The sequence below is a fragment of the Polypterus senegalus genome, chromosome 9, assembly GCF_016835505.1.
Source record: "Polypterus senegalus isolate Bchr_013 chromosome 9, ASM1683550v1, whole genome shotgun sequence".
In the NCBI taxonomy this organism is placed as follows: domain Eukaryota; kingdom Metazoa; phylum Chordata; class Cladistia; order Polypteriformes; family Polypteridae; genus Polypterus; species Polypterus senegalus.
The window spans coordinates 78,259,156-78,284,666 of NC_053162.1; the positions used below are offsets into that span (position 1 = coordinate 78,259,156).

Genomic DNA, 25,511 nt, shown 5'->3' on the forward strand with positions numbered 1-25,511 from the left:
GTACTTGTTAGTAAAATATTTTCACTTGAAAGTCATTAAATCTGGACAGTTTGTGGTCACCCACTAACATTTCTTTTAACACAGATCTTAGACAAATTTAAATCATCCAATTAAATACAGTAATGGTCTGTGCCTGAGTTAATTTAACACCAATATTTGTTTCCCGCCTTACACCTAATTCTGATGGGATTGATTACAGCAAGCAGAAACCACGAACAAAGTGTTTTCTTCTTTCCTGATATTACATTTTTAGTATTCTTCACTTTACCATCATGAAAGGTGGTTTTTTTTTTTTTAGCTAGAACAGTGGCACAATGGACACAGTGCATGGGCCTTTGTACAATTCTTGCTTTGGGTTCTTTTCATGTACCATTTGCTGGTTTACCCTGCATGGATGTAGCTGTCATCTGAAGGTTCTGATTCCTCCTTACACTCCCAAGTCATGGTCAGAACATTATGTTGAGATGAATGCTAACATTCTCATTTAGAGTCATATTTGTTATTCCTCAATTGTTATTTAGTGTTTTCAATACTTTTTTTTACACTTAATCATTTTTAATGTTATTTTATTGATTTCATTACAATGTCTTGTTTTCATCATGTGCTTCACCATTTTCTGTTGAATTTCATAGTAGAAGCCATAGTGCTAATAGCAAAGGCACTTGTTGCAGGTCATGTGACATGATGTTATCATGTCCTACCTATTTAAATGGTTGTCACACAGTACTTTTGGATAATACTTAAAAAAACACTTTCTGGCCTTGTTAGGTTATAATTTTGACATTTAATTAAAATTTTTTTTTTTGGAAGCAGACCCTTAGTTTTCCCTAAAATCTTGTGCTTTCATTTCCTGATATGCTGCAGCTGTAGGAGGTAAACTTTAAGAGCATATATGTACAAATAATATGTTTAGCTATGTTTAGACTCATCATTGGCAGATTAGGCTCCAACTCTTCATAATCTCAAACTGGATAAAGCAGATTTGAGAAAGGATCAAGTGAGAGATGAATAAAAATGTTGAAGTTCAGTGAGATGTAGTGGCTATGGTCTTGAGTACGTAAGGCTTTAAATTCACTCCCCACTACTGGCTGTGTACCTCAAAACAAGTAACATTAAACAAACCTGACGCTAGCTGAACTCACATCATCATTTTAGAAGTGAAATTGTTCTTAGTTACCTATCATTATCTGCCTCATTTACAAACAGGTAAATGTGTGGAGCAAGTTTCATGAAGATTTGCAACTTTGAAAATGGAGCGAAACATTCTTGTTTCATGCCTGAATGTACTAAGTTGAGATTGATTTTTTTCCTTTCAAACAGAAAAACATTGTGCACAATATCATATTATACACAATCAAACAAGACAGGCATTGCTGCAGGGATTTTTGACTTTTGACACCTTTCCCTTGTGTAAGCTGTATTTATATTTAAATTCTTAGAACTGGCTTTCATTTCATCTGTTTCTCGAAAGAAAGCAAACTGGAAGATGGATAAGGGGATGGATGATGTATACACTTAGACCAAAGCTAACTTGTATCCGTCCTTAAAATGGCCAATGTACTGTAAATGAGCTGTCAGTTTCTCAAAAACACAAATCCACTACATCCCCAAATATTCTTACTGTAGTGTTATACTGCATAAGCAGGTGGTTACTACTGATTTTAGCAATTTTTCTGTGCATCATTGGTGACAAGTCTTTTTAAGTTAAAAAAAAAAATAGAATTTGTGTTGCTCAAAGGGTAAAGAAAAACTGTTTTTAACTACCATTTAAGCTATATATTTAAGAATTCATTTGCTTTTTAGATTACACATCTTTGAGCCTGGCAGAATTTGGATTCATTTTTTAGTTCCTACAACTAACAAGTTGGGTGCTAAAATTGCTAAGTATTAAAGTAGTAATACAATTATTCACAAAATTCATCAAAACAAATATATAATATAAACTCTAAAGTGGGCGGCACGGTGGCGCAGTGGTAGCGCTGCTGCCTCGCAGTTAGGAGACCTGGGTTTGCTTCCCGGGTCCTCCCTGCGTGGAGTTTGTATGTTCTCCCCGTGTCTGCGTGGGTTTCCTCCAGGCGCTCCGGTTTCCTCCCGCAATCCAAAGACATGCAGGTTAGGTGGATTGGCAATTCTAAATTGGCCCTAGTGTGTGCTTGGTGTGTGGGTGTGTTTGTGTGTGTCCTGCGGTGGGTTGGCACCCTGCCCAGGATTGGTTCCTGCCTTGTGCCCTGTGTTGGCTGGGATTGGCTCCAGCAGAACCCCGTGACCCTGTATTCGGATTCAGCAGGTTAGACAATGGATGGATGGAACTCTAAAGTTTCACCGTCAGGGTCACAAAAGAGTTAAAAAAGGGGGGCAGATTTCCATTCTGAGTGGAATATCAGTTAGGCTGCACTCTCTAACATATACCAAACTCCCTCGGGCCCCACCTTCCACATACTCTTTGTTTCCTGGCCACACCCTCACCTATATTGTGTTTCTGGCCTTGCCTCCCCACTAACAGACTGTTCATAAGCAGGCTTCCTATATGCAGTTTTCCGGGTAACCTCAATTACCTATTAGTTATCTGAGCCTGTTCTGCTGTAATTTGCTGTTTTATTTATCTAATCACTTAATGCACACTCCATTCTAAGTCATCTTATTATACACTTCATATTTCTTGTGCTTTTTCATTCTGTCCATACTTCTTTTATGGTAGAAGTACTGTTTTCATTAAAAATCAACTTTTTCTATGAAAAAAACATGTTTTGGCTTCCCTAAAGCATGTTTTCTGCAGTTTTGGAAAGATGTGTTTCTGTGTGAGTTTGTGGACCAAATTTGTAAGCAAATCAAACCCAAAGGTCATGTGACAAAAGACAATTTCCCCATAGGGGTTAACAAAGTAAATCAAATCAAAAATGTTTTGTTATGAAACATTTTTGAAAATTTGCAGTCATTATCTGAAAAGTTGATTAGGTTTGGGATGGATCCTAAGTATTCAGCTTTAAGCTTTTGAAGTTTAAAAATTTTAAAGCCAGTAGCAACAACAGCTAAAACACTTCTCAGAAGTTCTGAAAATTTGGCATTCATATTTAGGACTTTGAAAGAAAGTCTTTCTTGAATTGTGAATTAAATCCATAATTTAAACTTTGAGCTTTTAAAACTCAAAATTTTCAAATGAAGTAATGGTTTACATCTTGGGTATATTTTGGTTAATTCATGCTGTATACTGTACACATGTCATAAATACAGAGACAGTCATGTGCTAGCCACATCCATTTTGTGTGTGTGTATGTGTATTCTGATGTTTGTGACTTTTGATGTGCTCCCTACTCCTTAGAATTAGTTTTTTACCCAATTTGCCGTGGATTCTTTTGTTCTTTGACCATATGTACTTATCTTGTATGTTGTGTTAGTCTTATTAATAAATGTATGTCCAGTTAATAGTGTTCCCAGTTGATTTTATCCTTCCTCAATCATCTAAGTCTGAGTGTGCACTGTCAGCCCCCTATACAAGAGCCGAGTTAGCCGGTTTCCAAAGGCAAGTCGAAGATGTGTTGCTGGCTGAATGGAGTATACAGTGATGTGCTACATACTGTAGTACACACACATATATAGTATTCTATACACCTAATTTCTCATGTGCAGGGATAATTTATAATATCACTAATTAACCAGAAATGTTTGGTTTAGTCCTTAGGAGGAAAAGGGGTATTTTAGAACAGAAGCATTGGAGTTTGAGAAGAGGTGCTAGTTTTATATGTTGTTATACACAACATTCTCTAGTGTTACCAGTTTTATTAGAGTAAGATGCCTATATGGAAAACAGAAGAAAGTAAAGTGTCAAATTTTGTTAAATAGTGAAGCTGTAAATACTTCTTTTGCTCATGCTCTCTGTGCTGAGGTGCTTTGGGACTCTTGCGTTTACAGTATTTAATAGCTTTTCTTCATAACACCCAAAAAGCACAACTATAATTATTGTATTTCTTCTGTTTTTTTTTTTTAAATTGGCACAACACAATGCCACATTCATTAACGCTGCTGCTTCACAGATTCGGTATCTTTGTGAAATTTACACATTCTTCTCGTGACATGCCTGTTAGATGAACTGATGATTCCAAATTGGCCCTTTGTGGGTGTGGGTATGAGCATGAGTGGGTCTGGCAAGGACTGGCACCCTGTGTAGAACTGCTTCCTGCCTTGTGCTCAGAACTAGGAAGTAGGCTATGGTCCCCACGACTCTGATTTGGACTAAGCAGGTGTGAAAATGGTGTTACTAAGAGATACTTAACCTACAGATCAATACATACAGTACTTGGCAAATCACCAATTACAATAATGCATTGTTGCATTATATACATTGCATCATACAATGTACAGTATAGGAACCAAATCCATCCATACATTATTTCTAAACACCCAGTATTATAGAGTTTCAGGTATTTCAAGCTTAGCCCTGGAGTACTGAGCAGAATAGTTCATCCCTCCATAGTCAGCTCTGGGCACAAGGCAAGAAGCAGTTCTAAAAAGGGTGCAGGACCTGCTCATGCTCATACCTACACCGACAAAGGGCTAATTTAGAATCATCAGTTCTTCTAGCAGACATGTCATGAGTATGTGGCAGGACAAAGCTATGCAGAGGAAAACACACAATTCTCCACACACAAAACACCTGTGTGTGGGATTCAAACCCAGGACACTGGATCATTGAAGCAGTAGTACTTCCCACTGTGCCACCCGTTTTCATTTTTGTAAAGGCAGGGTGTCATCCACAGTGCAGGTTGGGTTATTTGATTCGGTCTATGAAGAGGAAACAACAGCATCAAACACCTTTTTACTGTAAATAAACTGATTGCTTTTTGTCAGATTATGAGATGCTGACTATGTATTATGCAGTTGTTCACTTAGTTTAATTTTGCTCAAAAATGTATTGCTGAAATTCAGTATATAAAAATGGTAAAAAATTTGCATTCAAAAAGTCCTATAAAAATATATGTTGAAACTAAAGATCCAAAACACCTAGATAATGGCTAGCATTCATGTTCAGCTGAGGTTGCCATTTGTTTATTTTTTAGGTTTCTTTCTTGCAAATTTTGCATATCTCGGTTTAGGCTTTTGATTATTGACAGTTTTGGTTCTGTGCTCTGTTTCAATATTTGTGTGTACAGAACTGCGTTTGTGTGTAATTCTCAGCATCAAGGGTTTGTCCCTTTTCTCTTTAAGAATAGCGGGTTTTGGAATGCATTAAAATTAAACTCCTGCTTGCCGTTGTGAAAAGAGGCACGCGTTAAAAATAATTGGATGTGGGAGAGAACAAAGAACTGCCTCCCCTTGCTTCCCTGTGCGTCCCGATGAGGCGTTAATACCAAGCGAGCTGCATTGTTCTGCTGTCTACAGCCATCCCCCAGCCAGACACTCAGCGCTGGATAAGTCACTTTTAATGTCTGATAATCAAGGTGAATTTTCAAAAAGCTGCCATTTTCAAATGATGGTGTATATATTATCTGGAGATGGGGGATTGGGGATGGGAGGAGTAGGAGGGGGTGAAGGATCTCTTTGAGCTGTGGACTTCTGCAGGGAAAGAGAGGCACCTAATGGCCAGAAGTAGTATAGCAGTTACTTTATAGCCATAGCATATGTATAACTGAGCCTGTGCATTCTAAAAATACAGCAATTAGACACTTTTGTTTGACATTTTGAGGCTATTTATATATAAACCTGGCTGTAATATGTGAAGATATGCTTGCCTGTGACTTCCCTAGCAGAATCATGGCTGGGGGTACAGTATGTTCTACTTAGTTTTTACATTTGAAAATAGCAAGGCAGTGCTTTTGTAAAAATATGAAAGATTGAACATTACTGAAAATGATTTTGTGTGTTTGATCCATTTTATACATAGCTCATGGTACAGTATACTTCCTTAGAGAAGGCTCTGATTCTGTCCAGGCTCTTTGTCATTGTAATAATATTAGTCAGTCCCTTGTTTATTTTGAGGATAATATTATTGATTTAAATGTGAGAGAGAATTATAGATATAAATAATACAGCCACAGTAAGTTATATTGGGCTTGTGAAATAAGGAAGTTTACCTTTTTTATTGTTTAGCTAAATTCAAGCAGGATTTCTTTTTCTTCTTAGATAAATATTTCAAAATATATCTGCAGAATGAAATAACAGAATATTGTGAAAATAAGTGTGATAATATCTTCCCCTAGTGGAGCGATTTAAAGAAGCAACTGCCACACCCACACACTTCCAAAGATGCTTTGATAACTGAACATTGATGGCGCCTTAAAAATGTTACTTTTACATGGAGATATGAGAATGAAACACTGCAGGCCTGTAGCAAATGGAAGTTTAAAATAATGGATACTATCAAATCACACCTTTCTATACTTAAAGCCACCATTTGACATTAGAAAATCTGCGGTGCACTGAATCGTGAAAATGGGCACATGTGTTTGTATTATCGATGTCTCACTGATGTTGCAAAGCACAATGTAGGAATTCTGCTGCATTCACCTTTAGCAGACATGTTCTTATTCTTTGACTTTATGTGGCGTGTGTAATCTGCATAAGCTAGATGTGCACTTCAGCATGTTGTAGCTTACTTAATGTTTGAAAAAATACATTTAGTTGCATCAGTTTTTGTACTTAATTATGTTACTTAAACACCTCTGACTAATCCATTTCAAAATGGATGAAGAATGGTGCAAGCATAGCAACAAAGCTAGACACAGTCTGTGAGGCATCGCTCCATTTTCTTATTTCCTCATCTAGCTCCAGATCATGGGTAACTGGTACTTATCATGGAAGCATAGGATATATGGTGGAAGTAGACCCAGATATAGAGCACTGGTTGTAGGGTACACATTCTTACAACCATGCTCACTTTCACTGAACTAATTTAGTAATGTGGTCAACAGTTTGTTTATTTGCTGCCTTGTTGCGAGGTAAATTGTACTCTTAATTGTAATCTTCTAAATAAATGCTATTGACAGAAAATTAAACAAAGTGATCTATCTGTCTTCTCCTTGCTTCCGTTGCCCCTCATTAAGCAGGTTCTTTAGTGGACAGATGGATGTATTCATTCATCTGTCTTTTTGAAAACCAATTTGCACATCAATCTCAGGTTGATCCTTGTCAGTTCTTCCAGCAGAAACTACAGCTTCTCACATCCTTGTTTGAGCTACATGGATTGAGAAAATGGTTGGGTACTTGTATTAGTTAATATGATGTAACAGACCTCCCATATTCCAGAGTGTATTTCATAATGAAATTCAAAATATTGCCCACAAATGTGCAAAGAATTTAAATATGGAATACTTGAGCAGTGTATGTAGTGTGTGTGTGTTTGGCATGCCCATGAATGCATTGTTCATTTTAAAGATACCCTTTATTTTTATGTAATTATAGCAGTTGTTTTTGAACTGAAGGAGCTCTGAGATGCCTACAGATTTCACATAGCAGTTTTACACATTTACCATGGTGTGCTAAGGAGGATCTTTCCTTAAGAAGCATGAAAATATGTGCACATTCATTAGTCTATTTGGCCATCTGCCTGGTTGGATTTTGTGCTTAGCCTGCTCCTGTACTTTGAATGCAGTGAGGAGAAATACAACAATGTCTATTTTACCTCCTAATCACATCCCAAGAAACTGGAATGAAGAAACTTACTCATCATAATTCCTATTCATTGTGCTTTGTACCTTTCATAGATCAGTGCCATCAGTCTCTGAAGTCTTGTCGCAGTAATAAATAGGATTAAAAGATTTCTCAGTTATGATTTTTGCTTGAAACCAGACACAGTCTACATGAATGGGTAGATATGCCGAGGAGAAGCTTTGGGCGTGTTTCAGACTGTAACTTCTAGAGCAGATCAAATGCTGAGCCACTGTACATAGGTGTGAATGTTTTATTACCTGTAAAAAAGAAAAAAAATGTTGTGTTTGGTGATTAAAACTTGTCAGCTAATTTCATTGTTAGAGGACTGTCTGTGGGGGCTAAGACAATGGACTTTAAACCCTAGAGCTGCCCAGTTTAATTCTTCCTCCAATGTGTAGTATGTCCCTGACTGAGTCGCAACTACAAATAAAACTACAAAAATAAAAATTAAGTCAGCCCCCAGATACTTCAGGCCGGATGTCTCATTCTAGCAATACATATTTAAGGTTTACAGGGCAACTGAATAATTGTCAAAGAAAAAGATTTTGTACATTAATAAAGAACTACAATTATTTAAAAAAAATCGTACTCACTGACACTGAAATACCTTTATGCTTCGTGGCCGAAATGATTTAATATGTTAAGTAAGAACAGCAGTTTCCAGGTAATGGGGGGTATTCTAAAATGGAAAAGGAACCAACGTGTTAGAAATATACTTCAGTTCATCTTTCTGTTTTTTCCCAAATTTTAACATGCAGTTCAGGACCAATATGTGTCTAGATTTATATATGCATATACTGCATTCATTTAAAACAAAAAAAAAATAGTTTATTGAAGTTCAAAACAGGAACCTATACACTGTCTCTCATATACTCTATACTATCTATAGTATTGACTCACTTAACCTGGATAAGTGTGAGTATGTTTGAATGTGCCTTGTTGTGAAGTGAAACTCCATCCGTTGTTGGTTTTACACTGGTTTATGTGTAAAGACCTACCTCCCTTTCAGGTTATATGAATGGATGAATGAATACATAACGTAATATAGCACAATATTCTCAAAGCCACTTAATCCAAATTAGTTTCGCTTGGCAGAGCCTGTTCATGCACACACCCACGCTCGCACTCACACCTGGCCAATTTAGAATCAGCAGTTCTGCGAGCATCACATGTCTTTGGGATGTGTAAGGAAAGCCAGAACACTCGGAGGAAAACCCATGAAGAGAACATGCAAACTCCACACAGATAGTAAATGAGTGTTCTATTTGAACTCAGACAGTTCAAACCATAAGGTGTTAACCACTGACTCACCATGGAGACGTATTTGTTCATGAACACTGTCTCCATGGTGTGTGTGTGTGTGTATATAAATATATGGTATAATGTAATACAAAGAGTTTACAACATGTGTTTTGCCCTAATTGGGGCTCATCAGGTGTATGCACTTTTGCTTCCCCTTGCGGGGACCAAACATCAAATGTCAGCGCTTGAGGCAAAGCCTCAGATGTTGCGCCACAGAGGCTGGTTCGCTTTCTTGGCAAGTGTAGATAAGAGTATTGTATCCATAGGTCTGAATCATAATCTGGTTATTTGGGTGGCCACCTACCAGGTAATTCTTGTGGTTGGTCCGAGGTTCAACCCCTGCAAAGGTGCATACACCTGATGAGCCCTAATTAGGGTGAAACACGTGTTATGTACTCTTTGTATTATTTGACAGGCACCCTATAACATGTCTATGATCTGCTTTTTGCTACTGAAAGGGCATGGTGATTGTTTGCCGAATGGCCAACAAACCACAAGCGTTACCTGGTATATAATCAGAGTGCGATGCAGACCTATGGACATATATATACTGTATGTGTACATAGTTGAGCAGCTTTGTAATATGATGTCAACTTTTATTCTGTTTCCTAGCTGGGAGCCTTCTGTGTATAGTTTACATGTATTTGTGTGAGTTCCTCCCAGTCTTAAAAATATGCTGCCTGGCGATTTGCAGCTCTAAATTATCCTGATATGAATGAGTGCAGGTGTGTGCATAAACGTTCCTATGATGAGGGGTTCATCTCTGCCTTATGTTCATTACTGATAGGGTAGACTAAGGCTTCTGAAGTAAGACATTCTATGTAGAAATGGTGTCATGAAGCCTTTGAATGTACTTAGTGCTCTGGACAATGTGGAACTGAGCCTTATAAGAATAAATTGAATGTACTGTACAGTGCGTATAGATAATTGGTTTTATTAAATACACTAATGTTCTGACTTAGTGTGTGAGTATTTTTATACTCATTTGCATTCATGTAACTCTGTAAATATGCTTTAGAAACCTGATATATATATTCTGTTTTCAATGCATATTGTATGTGTTTACTAAATATGTCTGTCATGATTACAACTGATTTTTTCTTTTCAGTTTTTCTTCTAAATGACATGGCATGTTTCATAGGTAAAGCTAAAAGCAGTTTTTTTTTTATATTATATATATAAATGTCACCATGTAAAGTATACTGGTACGCATGAATTATAAACATTAGTCTATCCCCAGTATTATCTTCTTCACCCCAATCTTTCCCCACTCTCTGTGGTTCATCGTCTATTCCCCCACCTCCTCTTTGTATCCTTAAAATATTCTGCACATCCAGCCACAGTTCCGCATGACAGACACCCCTAATATAATCTGTGTGTCTGAATTCTAATTTATACCGTCAGGATAAAATAAATAGTCTGCAGTTAATTATGGGGAGCCAGCTCCTGGCTTTGCAGGGTGATTTATGAAGTGCGCAAAGGCATTCTGCAACACATTTTTCTTAATTTATTTTTAATCTGTCTTTCAATTAATTTTCCTGGAAATGTCTTAATGATGTCAGAGGTGTGTGTTAATGAGACTAGGCTAGGGATGCAGCTCTAGCACTGGAGGTTATGGATGTGGGGGTTCAGGACGAGATTACAATGCCTCACTTTGATCCCTAGTATTGTGTCTGTTTGTCTTTTTGTCAGCTTAATGACCTCACAGGGTTAGCAGACTTTTTTTTTTCTTTTTGCTGTGTAGCTTGCAGATAAACCTTTAACAGTGTAAGTGCATTCCATCTCATTGGTTTTCTTTTTATTTGTTGGATGGAAGAACATTGAATGAGGTTAGGCAGTTAAGAGAAAGTGAACATTGCAGATAAAGTAGATTTAAAAATGACAAAGGTTTAGACGATGCTGACCTAATCTGTAAGTCCATCAGTAATACAGCTGTAATAACCTAAATATGAAAAAGTTATTTAGCTGCTGTTGGATTAACAGCTGTTAGTGAGCCTCCTTTTCATCTTGTCAGCTAACTTGGTGATGCTGTTACCTGTTTGCAAACAGAAACCTTAATTAAATTTCATACTCTTAGTAAATTAACCAAGGTATTATCATTATGGCATTCAGCACATTGCAGATAACTTTCACCAGTGTCTACATAATTTTACCCCATATAATTGTCATCAGGGAATAGTCAGGTAAGAATAAGAGGAGTTCCTTGTATAGTATGTCTTATGTATGGTTATTTTTCAAGAAATCTCTTTTGGCTCTTCATGTTACTCAAATTTTCGCCGTTGATGTCTAGGCGGAGTCCAGCAAAATGAAACCTTTTATTGGCTAATTAAAAAGATTACAGTTTCTGTTTTACATCTTGCCTGAAGAAGGGCCCGAGTTGCCTCGAAATCTTGCATAATGTAGTCTTTTTATTTACCTAACTAAAGGTGTCATTTTGCTTGATTTCTCATTGCATCCATAATGGCTTACATGGTAAAATACTCTGCTACTGGTTGATGTCTATGAACATATAAGGAACATTCGACTATGACATGCTTTTCATTTTGCCCCATGAGTCTTCTTTAGTCGTAATATAAGAGCTAGAACTGAGGAATCGTCATTTTTCTTACATTTTGATCCTTGCATTTCTTAAACAGTCTGTGACATTTAATGTGTCTCTTTATTTCCTCTTAGATATACTATTAAGTAGTTCTGTCATGCTGTACTGCATTACTCACTTGTATATTCTGATTCTGGTTTTATTATTCTGTGCTTTTAAGTATTTGCTGGTAGTGCTTGCAGTGAATGATTCATATATCACATCGTTTTCTGTATCTTCTGTTTCGTACTTGAATCCAGGAATTCCTGGATTCAATATGCAAAAACCCACCCTAGACAGGCTGCCATGATCCTCAATGAGGTCAATTGAAGCCTGAGTCTGTTTCAGCAGAAAAGATGCATCATGGGATGGGCGTCATTCCGTCAATGGCCACATTCATGCATACAGCTATGTTCGCTCTCATTAGGTTAGATTTTGGGTGTCGGCAGCATAAAGGATGACTAAATAGAGTGCATCACATGCTGCTTTTTAATTTTTGTGAAAGCAATAATTGAAAAATAAACATTGATGTATTTATTACTTTGGGATGTGTAGAGAAAATTTGAAGTGATTCTGACTTGGACACTGTGAGAGTATGTGTGAGTGTGGGTGTGTGGGCCCTGGAATAGACTCCATCAAGCTTTATCCAGAGTTGGTTCCTGTCTTGCAGCCAATGACCATTCCCCTGGATTTGATTAAGTCTGTTTGAGAATGTTAGGTTTAAATTCAAGTTTATTGTGAGATTAAACAGTACAATTAAATTCTCTTTTGCATGTGCCCTACAGCCTAATTAGAGTATTACATTACTAACAATAGACAATGAATAGAAAAACCATACATTAAATGTAACATCATACAATACTGTGATCCAAGAAATACTCATGCAGTTGTTGACCTGTAAATAAAAACTCTCTAAATGTAGTGGTGTGAGTGCTAATAGTCCTGTGTTATGTATTGATTGCTGTACTTAAGAAAAAAGTGTTCACTTAGGATGGTGACGTTGTATCAGCTCAGAGGAAATCTAACATATGCCAAGACATCAGGCACTATTATGCAAGGACATCTTTATACAATAAGTCTGAAGGATTTGAAAAGAAAACCCTGACCGACAGTCTATTGTATCCTACTCCTGCAGTAAGTACCTGTATGTTTTACTACCCTTTGCTTAGATTTTCTTTGTTGTAGACCGTTTCCTTCTCCATGTGAACAGCCAGGCTTAGCAACAATATTAAAATGACATGTGTCTGCTAAGGCTGCAGATTAGATCATTTTCAAGCTCCCGACTTAAGAATTAACAGTATTATCCATTAGGGAGAGAGGTGGTTGAGCAGTGTTTATATGCTGTCGAGATACAGGAGCCAAGAAAAACATCTCTGGAGATAATAGATAGATGCTTTTCAAGATGCAAAAGGGTTAATCTAAATACAGAGCAATAAAGGTGATCTGACTGTAGCTTTAATAGCCAGCCTGCTCTTAAAACAGCCCAGACATTGGGATTGTGGGGGATTGGTTTCCTCTCTGGAGAAATAATAAGAAGGTTAGAAATGGTGGAATAAGTGGGAGTATTTGTGTTTCATAAGGGACAAAAAAAAAAAAAGAAGGATGAAGAAAGTCTCGCCAGCAAGTGTGGTGTGGGTGTGTGTGTGTGCGTTTTCTTTTTATACCATGTATTAACTAAATAGCTAGCTACCAACTTTAATTGCCTTTGCATCCACTTATTCACCCCTGCCATCTTCTCTTTCTGCCTGCCTCACTGCTTCCCCCCCTCTCCCTCTCCCTCTCTCTCTCTCTCTCTCATGCCTTGCAAATGAAACAGAGAGAGAGAGGGAGAGAGAGTGAGAAGGAAAGCATAATTACTTATTTTAGTCGAGTGAGGCAGAATGCCTTTTGCCAAATGACTCTAATTCCAAATGGTTAACAAGATTTTTCTCTTTAATAGAGCCGAATCCGTGTGACAGCAAATTGCTTTCCCATTTGCAGCCTTAATGGCTTTTCATACTTTGCACTTCCAATAAGCAGTAAACTCGGAAATTAATATTGCACGCTGTGTTATGATGCAAATGGGAGCAAGATATGGGAGCCGAACCCTCATGCAGAAAGCCCTGATTAGATCGGTAATTGCTATACCAGGATTTTTATTTATTTATTTAAAATTCTGCTATTTGCTGCTCTCTCATGTAACACCAATTTTTGTTTTTAAATTTAAGGGTAATAAGTTTTGATTTGTAAATAGCCAGACTGAAAATCCTGTTTTGTTCTTCACTAGGAAAGATTTATTGGTTGATTTATTTATTTAGCCATGACCATTTCACCTAGACGCCTGGTGGTGGAGAGTGTCTAAGAGAATGTAATGATTAATTAGATGCAAGAGCCTTTGAGGCTGTATGGTGCAATCTTAGGCGTTACAGTGCTGGAAGATAACGGTTTGTGTAAGGCAAATTTTGTGGTCAGGCACTACTAGTCTAGCTGTTAATGTTCATCACAGAGCATGTAATCTCCAGTATCTCCGGTAACTGTTTGAATAGCCACATTGTAAATGAAAAGTCATTAGGAGGGTTCACATTCATGGTTAAAGCCTGGAATTAGGACGGCCCTTTGTAATACAAAGACAATATAGGCAATAAAGTCATACATTTTTGAATTTACTTAATCCATTTCAGGGTTGTTGGGGTCTGGCTGTATCCCTGAGGCTTTGGTGAGAAGGCAGGCAGGATGGTGTACCAGTCCATCACAGAACACACTCCCCTAAACACCCACACAGGCCAGTTTATAGTCACTAGTTAAACTAAGGTAGAATTCTAGGGATGAATACATACAGTGATGGGGAGGTTTTGTGAACTTCACATAGATAGTCAACAGACAGACTATGAGATAGCAGGACTAGCCATCATACCTCCAATGCCAGTTTCAAACTGAGAAGACTATCAGTCTTGAAACAACAGCAGAATTCCTCAAGAGTAATGAGGAGCAGTTTGTGGATAACTGTACTGCAACATAGTTTGATTCCCAGGTGGAGTGCTTTAGGTTTGGAGCTTACATATCCTCCTGTGTTTCTCTGTAGACCTCACAACCTTCCCCTGTACAATGATGTGCTGTTACTTTGATCTGGTTACTTAAAATGATTGTGTTGGTATGAGTAAGAGGCATCCTACCCAAAGTTGTCTTTTGTGTGCTGTTTCTGGGACAGTCTTTGACAAACATTGAGCCTGCCATGGTTAAAACAGATTGTAAAACAAAATGGCAGCTTGAAATGTTTATGTTTGTTCTAGTAAAAGAGATGACAGTGAGAACCTGTAGAAGAACTAAGGTGTTCAAGTATATATGGCAGTGGAATGATATATACTATGCAACTATCAATGAGGAAGATCACAATTCATCCATCTATCTAACTCATCTGTACAACTCAATTATACAAGTTCAGGGTCATTAGGTGGTGGATGCCAGCTAAGCAGAAACGAGACATAACTCTATCCTGTCACATTGCGTTTAGAGTTATAAAGGAATTTTAAACTCACTGAGCATTACTACTACCACTCTGAATTGGATTAAGCAAGTTTAAAAATGTATTATTTATTTACTGTATGTATGATCATTACTTCAAGGTATTATTTTTATATTTGTAGAAATATGATGAAATAGTGGAAAGTGCTACTGCCTCACAGATCCAGCATTCTGCATTTGAATCCTGTGTGTTTATATATTCTTCTCTAGTCTGAGTTAGTTTGCCTTTCACAATCCCAAAGGCATGCCAGTTAGTTGTCAGGACACAATTAAGAGTTTGCCCAGGCTTTATTGTGAGCACAATCAAGAGTTGATCCTGGGGCCAAAAGATGTGGTAAGAAACTGATAAGTGTCAAGGCCAGAAAAACAAAACTGTTGAGGCATTATGTCACCAAAGGGCAATGCAAAATCAAATGTCAGGAAACAGAACAGAAATACAAAACTAAAATAAAATCTAATCTAATACCTGCTTAGAAAAAAGCTAACTATTGCAGGAATAATGTTTTTTGGAATATTCACTGAAGGATCCCAAAACTGATGTGCACTGCCATATTTATACTTAAACTACTGGTAATTATAGTTCTTGTGATAATGTGAACAGGGACACAAGGATGTGTGAACAACAAGCCATCTAGTAAATGAAAAAAATCACTGTAAAGTGAATCAACACCCACAAAACAAGAGTAAAAGTGAAATCTAAGGTGTGAAATGAAAACCTCACATATAAAACCCCCAAAATAGACTTAAAGTGAACTTATATTACATAATATTAATTGACAGCTAAGAGACTGCGTGCTTGTGTGTAACCCACAATAGAAGACATTTTCTTCAGGGTAGCTTCCTGCCTGCTCTCAGTCCTTCCAAGGTACGCTCCAGTTTACTAAGACTAGATTTACTAGATCTGAATCCCACCCTACTCACTGTCTATGTCAAGTTTGAATTTCCTTCTTTGTCTATAGGCTTTTTTGATTGGCAACATTAAACTCTCCCACTGTTAATTTGTGTGTAAGTGTATGAAGTGGGTTGGTAAATAGATGAGTAGATAGATATACTGTATAAATGTGTCTACTCCTCTTTTAGAAATCTTTTAGACATTGCACATAATTGCTATGTTTGTTCACCTGTTGATTCCACTTGCCTTTAGGAAATCCAATTTTCAGATCTCTAAGACACTTGGTTTGTACTTTCCATGGGGTCTTAACTGGGTTGCAGCCTAGTAATTGAACATGTGGGAAATCCCTGCTGTGTAGAGCTTGCAGGGCTATCATGACCTCTTGTCCAGACATATCCGAGCTGTTACAACTACAGGAGGTAACCGAGTGCCGTATCCAAAAGTGAAATGTGAATCACTTGAACACAGCCTTTGTGTGCATATGGACACAGCCTTATATTAAAAATGATTGCAGGGAAACTTAAACATTTGCTTTGGCACCCAAACTACAGCATAACATGAATGCTCATAATTTTGTGCATGTAAATGTTTTTTTTAATTTGATGGAAAGCCATTCTGCTGTATTTGACAGGGAATACAAGAAGTGCGGCTTTATCTACTGGTTTAAGGTCCAGACCTTTTTAGCTTTCTCAGATACAGAGCGTTTGAAATTTCCACATCAAGTTATTTATTTATTGCTTTATTATGTTGATTATTCCCTCTGTGTTTGTCCTGACGGGCTTCTTTTATAAATCAACTATTTATTGACACCAAAGATTTCTATGGCACGGGTAGAGGGCTTAGAAGCCCAACCCTGTAGGGTCCCGTGGTCACCGCCAGGGGGCGCCCCAATGCCTTGGGAGCCCTGGACCTCAGCACTTCCGCCACACCAGGAAGTGCTGGGGGAAAGTAAATCAGGAACACCGGGAGGACTTCCGGCTACACGGTTGGTGCTTCCGCCACATGGGGGTGTGTCAGCAGAGGCTCCTCAGGAAGCACCTGGAGCCCCCCATCCGGTCATGCATAAAAGGGGCCGCCTCCCTCCAGTCAACGGCAAGAGTCGAGTGGAAGTGGACGGAGCTCGAAGGAGAAGAGTGGAGGCAGTCTGAGGACTGAGCAAGGCATTGTGTTGGCCGGGACTTGAAGGGGTGATTGGTGCTGCAGCACTGGGTTGTGCACTGTAAATAGAATTGAAAATAAAACGTGTGTGGTGAACCAACATGTCTGCCTGTCTGTGTCCAGGCTGTACCCCACACTGTCCTCTGCATCTTGCTGTGTTACACCCTTCACCTGCATGTCCTCTCTCACCACATCCATAAACCTTCTCTTAGGCCTTCTTCTTTTCCTTTTGCCTGGTTATTTCATCTGTCACTAAACAGAAATCACAATTTGAACATCATCATCATCACTGCTTTAATGGCTGTTTTACAGGTTTACCCAAATCATCCACTTGCCCTCCAAATCTAGACTATTTTTACACAGATTGCTTCTGTAATTTTGAGCAGTTTTCTAACACAGACACCTCTGTGTCCTCTAAGAGATGAGTGAAAGTTTTGATATTCATGCTGCCAAATGTGATTTATGTCTTTCCTGCTAGAATAGCCAAGCTGCAGGACTGAAGTGCATCATGCCACCCTATAAAGCATTTTTGGAAGTGCCACACCTAAGTTAACCTGCAGAGCTGTATCAGCAAATACATAAAAGACCTGTTTTAATTAACTTTTTGTCAGTCCCAAAAACAGTGGACAAAAGCTGTCATACAGAACCAGGAAAAGGATAACATTAAGCATAATATAAATAATTTAAAAATAGAGGATCACGAGCTGTAGATCTGAACAAGAACCAGAATGTAAGACTAACTTTAAAATTCAAAAACACAAAGTAGGATCCTCAAATGATGGCTGTTGCTCTGGAAAAACAAAGTCACTGTTTGAGCAATGCCACTATCAGAGCTTTGTCTTTTTATTTCCCATGCCCTCAACATGGACTATAAAGTAATAAGTGTTTCATATCAACAGATACAAATAGGAGTGGCAAGAAGCAAAATGAACTGCTAGAGGTGGAACTCACATGATTCCTGCCATTTATTGAAGTGCTTCAGATCCCAGTAAAAAAGGGTCACTAGGCTAATTATAGGTGATACCTGAAGAAGGTTACAGCAGCCTAGGTTTGTAGAAAAAACAGTGTAACTTCATTGGCTTAAATTTGAAAATGATCCTATAATAACCGGTTTCGCGTTATAGAGATTTAACAAACAGTGGCCTAGAATATATGGGGTTAATATAATTAGGGTAGTTACCAAAAAATAAAGATCACTGAGTCAAGAGAATGTGTGCTTCCTGTGCTGGACTAGTGCTCTGTCTCTGGGGACGATTTGAACCTTGTTGTCATTTCTGTTGGGATTGCTGACTCAGGCTGTTAGGATGCAGATTTGAACAATCCTGAATTGAAATAAATAAGTTCAAAACACTGACAGAGCTGTCATAATGTCTTTTCAAAGTAAATGACTGAGTATTTTGTTTGATTTTGTGTGTCGTATAGCCTAGCACTACTGTTCACAAGTCCATAAAGATAAAGTTTTAAGAATTACTGCATACTAGTGGTTCATATGTAATATTATATATTCCTGTGGCCGATGTCCCAGAATCATTCCCTGTTTTCTATACTGTAGGTAGAATCCTACCTTACTATACTCCTGCTGATCACAAGTGTCCAGTTTGCTGCCCTTTTATCTAGCCTGATTTAATTGCATTTGTGCAACTCTCATGATATTCTTCTACTACATACATATCTCCTTCAACATGCAGGCTGCAAACAGGTTGCTCCCCCTGTTGATGACAATTATTAACTTTGAAAATATCGCACAGTTGTTTCTCTTTTAAAAGCAATGTGCTTTGTAAACAGTTCCATGTCAAAACCATCAGTACATGAACAATCAGTCCAGACTGCAAAATAATATGTTTTACTATATTTATTTTATGGTTACTTTTTTTTTTAAATGTATTGACTTCTCAGTGTTTAAAATAGTAATACATTATGAGTCAAGTTTTATTGTAATACTTTACTGTGATATTGACTCTCTGTTCAAAATATATTGGCAAAACTAACTTCATATTTGTATTCAAAACCATAAAGTAAAAATTGAATTCCAAAAGCCCTCCTTCAGGGCACAACTTTTCTGTTCAGTTTTGCAATGGGTATGAATTGTTAAAGAAATCAAATACCCTAATGTTCTGATGATGACTATTGATTGAATTTCTACTCCATACTGTATGTCTGAGGATTAACATCTTAAAGTATAGATTGTTTCTCTGTCCGACTCAAATATAAAATGGCATCTCATCCCCCTCTTTTAAATCATCACAGAAAATGAAATGCAAAATAAATATCAAAACAAAATTTAAGCACATGACTTGTGTTTTTATTCCTCACATAAAAAAGGTAAAAAAAACCACAGCAGCCACAGCAGTTGAGACATTGTTACTCTGACCTCGGACAAAAATTGCAAATAAATTCAATTGAATAGACGACAATTGCTTGCAGCTATTGAGGTTAAGCGTCCTTTGGTCTACAGAGTGTTAGCATTACTTTATGCAGCGGATTGGGTCATGTGATTACATACAATCTGCTTCTCTCACCAGATCTCCATGGTAACCACTGATTTCTTTTACAGTACATTCCCATTTCACCTGCCACTTCAGTAATTGGCTTGGAATTTTCCAGCATATTGAAGAAAAAAAAACATATTTATGAACTGAGCTTTGAGAAAGAGAAATGAGAGCTGAGGAATATATTCATTGTCCTGGAAAACTGAAAAAAAGAGTTGCAGATAACTAATTAAAAATATTTAAATCTGCAGGAATTTAAAGAGGATATTGTCAGGCACTGTTCACAACATTGGTTCATTAAGGTTATGAAAAAGCACATAAGAGTATTTCTCTTCATTGCACTTGTGTTTCCATGCAAGAAATTTCAGAATTGTTAGCATTATATATATATATATATATATATATATATATATATATATATATATACACACACTATATAATAATATAGGAAGGAATGCTTTGGTATTGAAGGATATAAAACACTGAATAATGTAGGAGGTTTCATTATTTTGATTTAAATTAATTATCCCTGTCATTCACTCAGTCAATATTTTCTATAGCACCTTTCACAGCAAGTACAATTACAAGGCATCTTGTGAATCAAATATGAATACAATAGGAAACATTCTCACAAAATGTCCTGGGAGATTGCAGGATCAGAAATAAAATATCACTAAAACAAGAAAAAAAAATACTGCATCATTATATTATGAAAATAAATGAACCCAATACGTTGAGAGACATGTAGATAAAGCTTGCAAACATCCCAATGCATACTCAGAATATTTAAAGTACATTAAGAGTGGTGGACAATCCTGTAAAATCAGCATTAGCACAATGAAATACACCTTCATCTGTCTAAAATAGTGAGTAGTTAAATAACAGAAAAAGTTTTCAGGCTTCTTTTAAAATGTTATGAGCAATGAAGCCTCACAGAAAGCCTAGCAAGCTGCTGTAAGATGTATAGTGCTGTTAATTTTTACCTTCCAGGCCTCTTTGCAAATAGAACATTGTGACCTATTCATTCATTCATTAGTTAGTTAAGTAATTTACTTGTTTGTTCATTCATGTGTCTGTTCTTACCTTGTATATTCCTACTCAGGGTCACAAAGTGTAAAGATCCAAGCATCACAAGGCATAGAGCAAGATTCATTTCTGGACTTTGTGTTCATATCACAGAAGACATTCCTGCACATTTCCCCCACATTTGCTAACTCTGGCTTGGAACTTTCTGTTCTCAAGAAACCATTTCTCAACCCATCTGCCGTTAAAAATGAATGCCCTGTCTCCCTTCTGCCATTATAGTCCAAGGCTAGAATGCCTAGTTTACAAGCAACTCTCTTCGTTTCTGTCTGGCAATATGGATTCCACAAGGGTTACTGTACTGAGACAATACTGCTTTCTGTCACTAATGCTCTTAGAACCATGCGGCCTCTTGCCACACATGCCAAGACTGGACAATATTTCCCTATTGTTGCTACAAAGCTGTGAAGTGATCTCCCTTTATCTATCCCAATTTACTTGTGTTCATGCGTCTTTTGAAAACGTATCTTTTCATTAAATAGTTTGAATCTGCTTAGCTTCTCTTCTGCAGGATAGCCTGCTGTTGTACTGACAAAAAATTTAGGATATATATTTTTGTCTTAGTCTAGTGGTAGATATATGTAATTGTGTAGTGGTTGTGCTCTCATGTGTTTGTTTTTTATATTTTGTTCTGTCATGCTTTGATTATTACATTACTGTACTTGCTTTGTATGTACCCTTGGATAATGGCATCTGCTAAATAAATTAGTAATAATGATAATAATAATAACACTAGATACCAATCATTATTCCACACTTCACCTTATTTAATTTGTGCCAAATTAAATGGGAAAATATTACTAAAACAGAGTAGCACAAACACTCTATCTATGCCTTGCCCTTATACCATATATTATAAATTAATGATACTGTATAAAAAACTGTAAACAGCACATTTAAAAATTATACGTATACACTCAGGAGCCTCCCAAAGCCTGGTATAAGTGTTATGATGACAGTTCACTGGAGACCCATAGCTCAAAGATCCCAAAGCACCTAAGCATCTCCACTGAGTAATAATCATCAATTGTCAACTTAAGAATCTGCAGACACCTTTATCACAAAGTCTTCTGTCAAAAAGTGGGCATTTGCTTGTGGTTTTATAGAAAACAACAAATATTGCAGCACTTTCAAGCTTTCAAGTGTAGGCCGGGCTTCACTTCACAGGATTACACTACAAGTTGTAATACAGTAGCTATGTTAGTATTGAGTTGACATTTTACAATTGAACAAAATAAGTGATATGTAGTTTTAGAGAAATCCAATTACATTAATTGATGTAAAAAAATTTAAAATGGGATATTTTGGCCTGCGGTGGACTGGCGCCCTGCCCGGGGATTGTTTCCTGCCTTGCGCCCTGTTTTGGCTGGGATTGGCTCCAGCAGACCCCCGTGACCCTGTAGTTAGGATTTAGCAGGTTGGATAATGGATGGACGGATGGATGTTTTGGCTTTGATTCCTATTTGGTGTCTGTGAGTTGCAAATGTCTTATAATCTAGAATGCAGAATGCAAAACAATGCACTTAGTGTACATGAGAGCCAAAAAACAAAGATGACTGACAGTCTTGCAAAATAAGCATCAGCACTGGAAAGGAATTTGGAAAATTCCAGATGAATTAAATAAAGGAATATCCTTCAATTTAGTGAATCCTACATAGTCTGCTGTTTGGTCAAAGAGAGCTGAAAACTATCTTAATAGCATTGAACACAAGACAGCAACCAATCAACATGAACAGCACATGTCTGATACAGAAGTGCCAGGAGAAATCCCATGAAGGAACTTGCAAACATTCTTCTAACCACTGCAGCCGGACAAACAATGGGACAACCGTGATACCTGAAACATAGGAATAGCCATTGTAAAATACAAGAGAAAAAAAAAAAAATGATGACCTGTAAACCCCTTACAGATACATTAAAAAGAGTAGAATCCATAAAGATGTGTTGTATTGTTCTGTTGTTTCTTTCTGAATATACAGTGCCTAACATACACATCACTGTGTTAGCTATAATCAGACCAGTATGTGTTAGTGTAAAACGATTTGAAAGCTGTAAGCTTGGCAGTTATCTACAGTTATGTGACAGTAATGACACTATGACCTTTGTAGAAAATTTAAAGGGTAAATATGCTGGAGATGTTCCAACAGCCCAAATAATTTGAACATCCTAAGTGATCTTTTACATATCGACATTTTCCAGGTTAATTTACAGTACGTACTGGTTAAGTCTGGAGTTTCAAACCCTGGGTTCAAATCCCACTTTTGACACTGTGACCATGAGTAAGTCACTTCACTTACCTGTACTCCAATTGTAGAAACAAGATAAATCTAACCAATTATATCTCGGATGTTGTAAGCTGCCTTGGATAAAGGTGTCAGCTAGATAAAAAAATATCTAATATGTCTGATTAGCCCTAGATCCAAAATTGGATTACTCTGCTTAATGTGTAAAATGGACTGCTTTTTGAAAACCATATTATTATTTTATCTATGAGAATTCTTATCCTTAGAGTATATTAATTTTGAAAAAGCTCAGGAGTTTTTTTATTTGTTTTTTTATTTGTTTTTTTGTACTTCCACATCTAGGTTGTGGCTGCGTTGTTTACTGTATTCATTATATCATAGCTGGTGAACAGATGTATAAAAAAGCACACAGGCAAGCTGGCACACAACAAAAAAAAAACACAGCTTCTTTTAATGTTAGAACAATGTCACTCAGAGAGAAACAGCAGGGCCAACACTTGTAAAACAGTATGGTTCAGGATAAGCTACTGTTTAAGTGGTCCTTATTTGTAAAGAGATGACCCTTATATGCACTTAAGGACCGATCATTTTATTTGAACAGTAAAACCTGTCTACGAGAAGAGTTGCTATCTGGGGTTTGGAGAGCAAAGCCTTAATTTTTCATAACTCATCCTAAGCTCTTCTGGTGCCACAGATGTTAAAGCTTTCTTTTTTTTTTTTTTATTAGCGTTATAAAATGACCAATTATTTTTGTGTAGTGGAGACAATTCTGGTTATGAGTTGTCTATGCAATAAGGTCTGACATTTGAATTTAAACACGTCATCTTGTCAGTTTCTAAATTTGAGGGGGTTGCAGTTTAGTAAACAGCAGTTTTAAAAATGATCATTCTAAGGAATTATTGTAAATTTGTTTTCAGTGTTTAAATGAGGATGAATATGACTTGTTTCTGAACGGATATCTCATAGATACTTTTCATTAATTTATCCTGATCAGGGTAAGTGGTTAATGAAGATGGATGGAACGTGTGATGATTCTGTACATTTATATTTTAGACTGTAAACTGAAGTAGATTTCAAAGCTGCCTGTAATAATAAGTATACGGAAGAATCCATTACAAACCTCTTCATGCTATAGATGCTGAACTTTTAAAACTACTAAATCATGCATCTTATTCCAAATATACATACAGTGAGTGCAAATAAATAAATAAATATGTATATTTCAGACCTCTGTATGTAGCTTGTCCCAGCATTTTTATATCCCATGAGGGCACCTGTATTTTTAAAGTAAAGACCACTTAGAGAATAGCCCAGGGCTTCTGAATGCCAGAGTGCTTTCATTATTCATATTTGAAGCAATGCCCTAACACACACACACACACACACACACACACACACACACACACACACACACACTTGTTCAGAACAATGCAGCAAACTGTGATAGAAAACAACCTCAGACATCATTGTGGTAGGCTATTGTGGCCTTTATGATGAATCACTGATTAGTTCATTGGAATGCACTTGGAAGCAGTGTTTCAGCTAATTGGGGACTGCCAATGTGAGGTGCATCTATGTAGTGTTAAAGAATTGCCTAGTGGTCCATGAAGAAAATGGACGACAGACATGTGAGACTTTAAAGATGATGGTGTTATTGGAAGAAGGTCAAATGGATGGCATGTATATTAATCATTTATAATTCCTCTAGTCTACAGTAGCATACAACATAAAGTATATTATGCTAGAAAATAGAAAATCAGTTGAATTTTGGTATAAATGACCCAGTGAAGAAATGCTTTTGACCTGTCACATATGGCATCAAACAGCTAGGAAAATAAGATGATTCCCCTCACTCCCTCATCCAATACAATGCCCATAGCTGCAGGTCTCTTAATCTGCCTGTTTTTATACAGCTTGATGGGACTCAATTCTGACACCTAAAGGATAAATCTGTTTTAAAATAACAAGACAAAAAACAACTCCCTGATCTGTGAAGGCTTAAAACTAGTGGCATTAATGATTTGATGTCTCATCTAATGCCTGGTCTCTGTAAATGGGTTTTGATCAGCTACTATGAAAGGAGTGCTTTCCTACTGTAGTCTGCCATTTGTATGTAACTGTGGTTTTAATATTTAACAAATCCTATTAGAGAAAATAAGTAAGGCCTTCAAGAATTCGGGAAATGACTTGGTTTGTTTTAAATATTTAATGCTGATTTGTGCATACTTTACTGCCATTTATACCTTTTTTATTGAAGAAAGCATAAAAAGCTGTGCTGTGTGACATCCAGATAAAACCATGCTGGGTAGAAAGTGGCATACATTTGGTACACTGATGGTTTCATGGCCTTCTTTTTTATTTTTATATATTCTTAATAAATAAATATTGATTGGCAGCTCATTGTGAATGGGAAATGTGCATATGGACGGGTAGTCCCTGTGCACACTGATGTCCCTTGCCTGAATTCCTGCCTGTAGCATCTATTGCTTTTGGGTAAAGCAGTGGCTTGCTGATACTTTGAACTGAATTATGTAGGCAGTGGTGGTATCATGGGAGAACTGCATACTTTTTCAAACTTTTTCTTCACCACTCCACGTTTTCAAGAAGAAAAAGAAAACTTT

General features: G+C 37.1%; 1 protein-coding gene across 1 annotated transcript in view; it reads left to right on the plus strand.

Annotated features, from left to right (window-relative positions):
• The window catches only part of LOC120534874 (polyamine-modulated factor 1-binding protein 1), a 373,314-nt gene that overhangs the window by 229,348 nt on the left and 118,455 nt on the right, over window positions 1-25,511 (plus strand). The window lies entirely within an intron of this gene.